The sequence below is a fragment of the Triticum dicoccoides genome, chromosome 5B (genome assembly GCF_002162155.2).
Source record: "Triticum dicoccoides isolate Atlit2015 ecotype Zavitan chromosome 5B, WEW_v2.0, whole genome shotgun sequence".
NCBI classification, from domain to species: domain Eukaryota; kingdom Viridiplantae; phylum Streptophyta; class Magnoliopsida; order Poales; family Poaceae; genus Triticum; species Triticum dicoccoides.
Genome location: NC_041389.1, coordinates 711,019,653 through 711,027,860, shown reverse-complemented (window position 1 = coordinate 711,027,860; position 8,208 = coordinate 711,019,653). Strand labels below are relative to the sequence as shown.

The window sequence follows — 8,208 nt, the reverse complement described above, 5'->3', positions numbered from 1 at the left end:
TCGCCTTTTCAGTTTTAAAAAAAATAAAGAAAATGATGAAAATGTCAAAAAAATAAAAGAAAATAAGTTTCCCATGTGATATGTGGTCTAGTTGTTGGGAAAATTTGCAAATATGAATTTCGACTTTATTTGCAAAATCTCTCGAGAATTTGTAAAAATGGGCATAACTTTTACATACTAACTCGGATGAAAAAGTTTTTTATATGAAAAATCATCTACTCGAAAAGTTACATCCAAATTTAACTAGGGGAACCCCGTTAAACATTTTCAAAATTCTCAAAAACCTAACAGAAAAAAGTTACGGAGCTTTTAAGATCTAGACTGGAAAAAATCGAAAAAATTTCAAACTATGTGGTCAAACAATGGTCAAACTAATTATTCTAGAATATTAGTGTTACTAAATAATTATTTTAGTTTTTTTGAATTTTGGTCAAATCTGGTCAAACTATGGCCAAACTGTGGTCAAACTAATTATTCAAGAAATATTAGTGTTACTAATTTTTTAGAACAATAGTTTCAAACTCAAATAGTGAAATGTGTGACTTCATGCTCAAGCTAAATTCCTGAGGTTAATAGGATTGTCATCTTACTATTGTCAGGAAAACAACAAGTGCATACTTGGAAACGAGGGAGAATAGAACCCGGAAGTTAAGCGTGCTCAGGCTAGAGTAGTGAGAGGATGGGTGACCGTCCGGGAAGTTAGATGATTTGGAATGATGAGGGGTGATTAGAGATTAAATTGAGCAGTGATGAGGGGTCATTAGAGATTTGAGGTTAGAATAATTCAGAAATTTGAAAATTAGGGGGAAAAATCGAAATATTTTTTCGAAAAAATTCAAAAAAAAACCCGCGCTGGTAGTAGTAGTAGTAGTAGCGCGGGTGCTGCTATAAGTTAGCTGTAGCGCCTTATTAGTAGCGCCGGCCCCCGCGCTGCTAATAGGTCCAAAACCCACGCTGCTGCTAGGATTTTCCCTAGTAGTGAACCAACAAATCGGCCTTCGAATCCCGGCCATGGAGTCGCGCCGCACAAGCTCCAGGCCGGCCGAGAGGAGGACAGAATCAGCGCGCTCACCGACGACCTCCTGCTCGAAATCCTCGAGCGCCTCGACCTGCGTGAGGCCGTCTGCGCCGGCGCAGTCTCCACGCCTTCCCCACCGGCTCTCGCGCCTGTACCTCAACGCCGGCCATTTCCGCCGCTCCAGGACGCCCGAGCGCATGGACGCGTTCACAGGCGCGGAACGGAGCTTGCTGACCGAGCGCGAGTGCGACTGCAGCAACAGTCATGCTATCAAGTCCCTCAGCCTCCGCTTCTACCTGTCGCCCCCCGACCTGAGCTCCATCGGCGGCGCCGTTGAGCACGTTGTCAGCGGCGGCAAAACCAAAAGGCTCCATTTTGGCACAGGCTCGCCATACAGGAGAAACACTGCCCGGCGGCTCGCCGAGTTTGAGCAGCACTTCATGTCCTTCTCCCGCGACTACCGGGTCGCTTTCCGGTGGCTCACGGTTTTTACCCTCAAGAAGCTTGCGTTTGGGCACTCCGACATCACCGACCTCATTAGGGCCTGTGACAGGCTCATACACCTCACCTTGAGTTTCTGCCAACTGGTTGATGAGGACTCCGTGCTCAAGATCGACGTGCCCAGCTCTGGGTGTTGGCCTTGTTAAGCTCACGTTGCTAGGATAGTTGTTTTCCTTTTTCCTTCGAATAATGCATGCATGCGGGTGATGTGACCTGCCCATGCACGTAGCTAGCTGTGGATCAGATGCCGTTCGAAGCACTGACCACTTCTTCCTTCTTTTCCTCCTGGTGGATGCATGCGCTGTGGAACGTGGCCGTGGGATGGCGCGGCCGTCACGGATCATAGGGCGTCCACTGGGAGGTTGTTAGCTATTCGGTTGTAACAGATAAAGGGTAAAGGAATGAAACAGAAAACGCTGCGCTGTTAGCTGCGGCACAAAAGGACTTTCCTCTCTCTCGCGTGTGTGTGTTCTTCAGCTCGAGGTTCTTCGCCCGATGGCCTATACGGCAACGACAATTGGCATCAGAGCCCGGCGGTGTGTGATCCTCCGGTGGCCGGCGGTGTTTGATCCGCGGCAGCGATGTCGGGTGACGAGTCTGACGGGAAGAACAAAGGCGGCACCAGATCACCATCGCAGACGCCTTCGTCCAAGGCGCCGGTCGCGCGCCTCACTGGCAGCGGCAGCGGCGAGATCCGCGTGGTGGAGCGCGTCGTGCGCGAGGAGTCGGGGTCGTCGCTGATGCTCACCCGCACCAATTACCAAGAGTGGGTGCTCCTCATGCAAGTCAAGTTGCAGGTTGCCCGAGTCTGGACCGTGGTGACTGAAGACGGCGCCGACGAGAATGACGACCGGCGCGCGCTGCAGATAATCCTCACCGGCGTCCCGCCGGAGCTGCTGCGTGTGCTGGCCGCCAAGGACACGGCCAAGATGGCTTGGGAGACGATCAAGACGATGAGGATGGGCAGCGCGCGCGCCCGCGAGGCCAAGGCGCAGGTGCGCCGGCGAGAATTCGAGGATCTCCGGTTCAAAGACGGAGAGTCCATCGAGGATTTCGGGCTGCGGCTCTCCGCCCTCATCTCCGATCTCGAGCTGTTCGGCGACCCGGTCACCGAGCACAAGGCCATGCAGAAATTCCTCCGGGTGGTGCCGCGCCGTTATCGTCCGATGGCGATGGCGATCGAGTCCCTTCTCGATCTGAAGGCCATGACGATCGAGGAACTCGTCGGTCGCTTCTCTGCGTGCGAGGACCACTACGATCTAGACGACGGCGCGCAGCCTGCCGGGCGCCTCCTGCTCACTCACGAGGAGTGGCTGGCCCGCGACAAGGTGGGCGGAGGCGGTGGTTCGTCATCAGGAGGTGGCGGCGGCAACGCTGGCAAGAGCAAATCACCCGCCAAGGGCAAGTCACACGGCGGCGGCAAGGGTGCTCCGGGGAGCGCAGGCGCGGGCGGCTCCGGCAGCAAGAAGAAGAAGGGGAATTGCCATCATTGCGGCATCCCCGGTCACTGGAAGAAGGAGTGCCGGACATGGCTTCGTGAGCAGGAGCAAAAAGGCAAGCAGGAGCAGGCACATCTAGCTGAAGTCCAGGCCGAGCATGATCAGGGTCTCTACATGGCCGTGGTCACCACCATCGACGCGACACGACATGTTGCACCCCAAGTGGTGTACCTCAACGAGGAGAAAGTGCTCCCTGTGCCCTCCCCGGATGGCGTGTGGTTCTTTGACACAGGAGCCAGTAGCCATATGACGGGCGACAGGGGAGTCTTCGCATCTCTCGACGAAACCGTGCATGGAACGGTGAAGTTCGGCGATGGCTCGGTCGTGGCCATTCGCGGTCGCGGCACGGTGGTGTTCCACTGCCAAGGCGGTGACCAACGCGCGCTCGCGGGCGTCTACTTCATCCCGAGCCTCCGGACGAACATAGTCTCGGTGGGACAGCTGGACGAGGCCGGCTGCGTCATCCACATTGAAGATGGGCTCATGGTCATCAAAGACCCAGCCCGACGCACTCTGGCAAGTGTCAGGCGATCAGGCAACCGCCTATACACCGGTGTTCTCGCGATGGACGCGCCGGCATGCCTGCTGGCACAAGGGGATGACCCGACCTGGAGCTGGCACGCCCGTATGGGCCATCTTCACTTCCGTGCCCTCCGTGCCATGTCCGTGAAGCAGATGGTCCGCGGGATGCCTGTGATCGACCGTGTCGAGCAATATTGCGACGGGTGCGCCCTGGGCAAACAACATCGCTCGCCGTTCCCACAGTCCTCGGTGTACCGGGCAGAGCGCGGGCTGGAGCTTGTGCACACGGACCTTTGCGGTCCGATCGAGCCAACCACGCCGGTAGGTAACAAGTACTTCCTACTAATAGTGGATGACTACAGTCGTTATATGTGGCCAGAGCTGCTGAGAACGAAGGACGAGGCCTTCCAGCGCTTCAAGAAGGTCCAGGCTCACGCCGAGGCGAGCGGCAACTGCAAATTGCGGGCGTTCCGGTCGGACCGGGGCGGAGAATTCAACTCTGGCGAGTTCAAGGCGTACTGCGAGGAGCTGGGCGTCAAGCATTACACGACCGCTTCGTACTCCCCGCAGCAAATCGGGGTTGTCGAGCGGCGCAATCAATCGGTGGTGGAGATGGCGAGATGTATGATGAAGAGCATGGAGATGCCGGCTTTCTTCTGGGCTGAGGCAGTCAGGACCGTGGTGTATGTGCTGAATCGTGCTCCCACTCGTAGCCTGGAGGGAGTCACGCCCTATGAGGCGTGGCACGGCCGCAAGCCCGCGGTGCATCATTTGCGCACGTTCGGGTGCACAGTCCACGTCAAGCATGTCGGCCCTGGCATCACAAAGCTCAGCGATCGCTCGACGCCGATGGTCTTCGTCGGATATGAAGAGGGTTCCAAGGCCTATCGCGTCTACAACCCGGCAACAAAGAAGGTGCAAGTGTCCAGAGACGTGGTGTTCGAGGAGAGCAGACCGTGGGCGTGGCGTGTCCCTGGCGCGGTGGGGGCATACTCCGCGCCGGGCACTTTCACCGTGGTGTATACCACGGACCATGGTGTTCATGAGATCGACCGCGGGACGCCCATCAACATCAACTCGCCGCACACGCCGGCGTCCCCCTCCACACCTGCATCAGCAGACGCACGCTCCGGCGCGGCCACGCCTGGGGGGAGCGCACACGGGACGCCCCAGTCCGGATCAACGTCGTCCGGGGGGAGCTCGCTCGGGACACCACAGTCCGAGGCGGCTACACCCGTGGAGGGCAGAGAGATTCGGTGGGCGACGCCACTCAGTCATGACGAGAATCGTCGGGACGTGGACGCCGGCAACATCCGTTATTGCCGTGTCTCCTGCATCCTAGATGAGACCGAAGGGGAGGCCGTGCGAGAGGCGATGGAGCATTGCCTGCTAAGTGCTGAGGAGCCGGCGAACGTCGAGGACGAGCTGGCGGACGCCAACTGGAAGGGGGCCATGGATGCAGAGATGGAGTCTATTGCCGAGAACTCAACCTGGCAACTAGCTTCTCTTCCTCGAGGACAAAAGGCAATTGGGCTGAAGTGGGTCTTCAAGGTTAAACGCGGCCCCGACGGCAAGATCATCAAACACAAGGCCAGATTGGTGGCAAAGGGGTATGCTCAGCGCGAAGGCGTAGATTTTGAAGAAGTATTCGCGCCCGTGGCGCGCATGGAGACCGTGCGTCTCTTCCTCGCGTTGGCCGCGCACTCGGGCTGGGAGGTTCATCACATGGACGTAAAGTCCGCTTTCCTCAATGGTGATCTGATTGAGGAAGTCTATGTCGCGCAGCCACCTGGATATGTTGCTAATGGAGGCGAGGAATAGGTTCTGAAGCTTAGCAAGGCGCTCTATGGGCTTCGTCAAGCCCCACGGGCCTGGTATGCGAAGCTTGATGAAACATTGATCTCACTTGGTTTTGTCAGGAGCCCGCTAGAACATGCAGTGTACCGTAGAGGCGATGATCAGTCCTACCTACTGGTGGGGGTGTATGTCGACGACTTGATCATCACAGGTACTCACAAGCCTCATATCAAAGCATTCAAGGAGCAAATGCAACAACTCTTCAAAATGAGTGATCTCGGGCTCTTGAGCTACTACTTGGGCATCGAGGTGAGTCAGTCTGAGGATGTGATCACTCTATGTCAGCGTGGTTATGCAGAGAAAATACTTGAAGTGGCAGGTATGAGCGGGTGTAACAGCAGTCATACGCCCATGGAGTGCAGGCTCAAGCTAAGAAAAGAAGATGAAGCCAAGGCGTGCGACGCCTCCCTCTATCGCAGCGTGATCGGGAGTCTAAGGTACCTAGTTCACACACGTCCAGACATCACACATGCCGTTGGAATTGTGAGCAGGTTCATGGAGAAGCCAACCACAACTCACTGGGCAGCTGTCAAGCAAATCTTGAGGTATGTCCGAGGGACCCTAAACTATGGGTGCAGATATGTGCGTGGTGGCAGTGGTGTTTTGCTTGGATTCAGTGACAGCGACCACGCTGGGGATGTTGGTGACCGCAAGAGCACTTCTGGGCAGATCTTCTTTCTTGGGGACAACCTTGTTTCCTGGACATTGCAGAAGCAGAAGGCAGTTGCGATCAGCTCTTGCGAAGCAGAATATGTAGCCGCGGCAGCTGCAACTTGACAAGGTTTGTGGTTGAGCAGGCTGGTGGCAGAGATGAGGGGACAAGCTCCGTCGGAGTTCAAGCTCATGGTTGACAACAAGTCCGTGATTGCTTTGGCGAAGAATCATGTTCATCATGATCGCAGTAAGCACATAGATGTAAAGTTTCATTTCATCCGTGACTGCGTTGAAACTGGACAAGTGAAGATCGACTTCGTTGGGACTCCTGATCAAGTGGCGGACGCACTGACCAAAGCACTAGGGCGAGTGCGCTTCATCGAGCTGTGTCAGAAAGTTGGGGTCAGAGAAATCAGTAGTGAACGCTGAGCTTAAGGGGGAGATTTGTTGGCCTTGTTAAGCTCACGTTGCTAGGATAACTGTTTTCCGTTTTTCCTTTGAATAATGCATGCATGCGGGTGATGTGACCTGCCCATGCACGTAGCTAGCTGTGGATCAGATGCCGTTCGAAGCACTGACCACTTCTTCCTTCTTTTCCTCCTGGTGGATGCATGCGCTGTGGAACGTGGCCGTGGGATGGCGCGGCCGTCACGGATCATAGCGCGTCCACTGGGAGGTTGTTAGCTATTCGGTTGTAACAGATAAAGGGTAAAGGAATGAAACAGAAAACGCTGCGTTGTTAGCTGCGGCACAAAAGGACTTTCCTCTCTCTCGCGTGCGTGTGTTCTTCAGCTCGAGGTTCTTCGCCCGATCGCCTATACGGCAACGACACTGGGCTCCAGGAGCTCGAGCTCTTCTACTTTGAGTGCATGCACATTGAGCTCATCTCTGTCCCCAAGCTCAGTGAAGTTTAGTGCCAATGGTCTTTTAAGAGCCCTCCGTTGCGCTTCGGCTATGTTCCAGAGCTTCGTGGAGTCAGCCTCACTTGTAGGGCCGAGGCGTGGCAGGCGCCATTCCTGCTAAGTGAGTGCTTGTCAAGGAGTGCAACGAACCTGTCGACATTGCATCTCGATTTTCACCACCAAATGGTAAAGCTAATTTCTATCTATGGACCATATAAAGTTCTTCTGCACACATAACATATGTTCTTCTTTACTAATATCAGCTGTCTATTTGTGTTCCTCTCCTTGGTGCAGATATGGATTCAGCCGGAACATCCGAAGCAGCTCACTGCTATATTCAGAAATCTGTCCGATTTGTCCCTTTCTAATATCTTCCCTGAGTGTGATCTGAGCTGGACCCTATTTATCCTTGAAGCTGCACCTGCCCTGCAGAAGTTTACAGTAAGCCTGTGACTCTACCTTCTTTCTAATTGAATCCACATCTTAGCCTGGATATGACTCCGTCTAGTGTGATAGGTTTCCGAATATTCAGCATTAACAACATACCACCAAGTTAATCTGATTTTTGATCACTCACTGACTCTAATCCATTACAAACTTTAGAAGTAGTGCGTACAGGCCGCATAGTAATTATGATATGTGGAACACATGGACTATGTTGTGTATGAATGATAATGCAATGCAAACAGAAGTTCTGACGTTCCATTTGAATTTTGCAGAGACAATGTCCATGCAAGACGAAAACAAAATCATGTTGGATCCTACCTCGTGTTTATCCAAAGCATATTGGCGTGTCTTAATTTGACTAGGATTTAGTTCATGCAAGTTACTTTCAAAAACTCTACGCAGGCCTAAACTTAGATATTAGTACTGTTGGTGTTCCAAATTTTTAATGGAAGATTGTTACGGCCGTAGAGGCCCACCGGGCAATCTTAGCCCACAAGTTATCTTAGGTTAATTCTTATGCAAGTTATCTTAGGTTAATTCTTATGCAAGTTATCTAGGTTATAAATATAGGCTATAAGACTCTTTTTGTAATTAAGCAATAAAGATAGTTCTATCATATTGCCCGGCTCCAGAGGAGCCAGAAACCCTAGCCACACCCTGCCCTAGCCGCCGCCGCCCTTCTCCTCCCTCGTGACGGCGCCAACGCGCCGGAGCCGCCGCCCTCGGCCCCAACCCTCGCTGTCCTGCCCCTCCAACCTACGGAGCAGAGTCGGTAGGAACCCTAGTCCTACCAAAGATATATTTAATT

General features: G+C 53.6%; 1 pseudogene; it reads left to right on the top strand.

The window, feature by feature from the left end:
* LOC119310678 overlaps positions 1-7,321 on the top strand; it is a 20,132-nt pseudogene extending 12,811 nt beyond the window's left edge.
* The last annotated feature ends 887 nt before the right edge of the window (positions 7,322-8,208 follow it).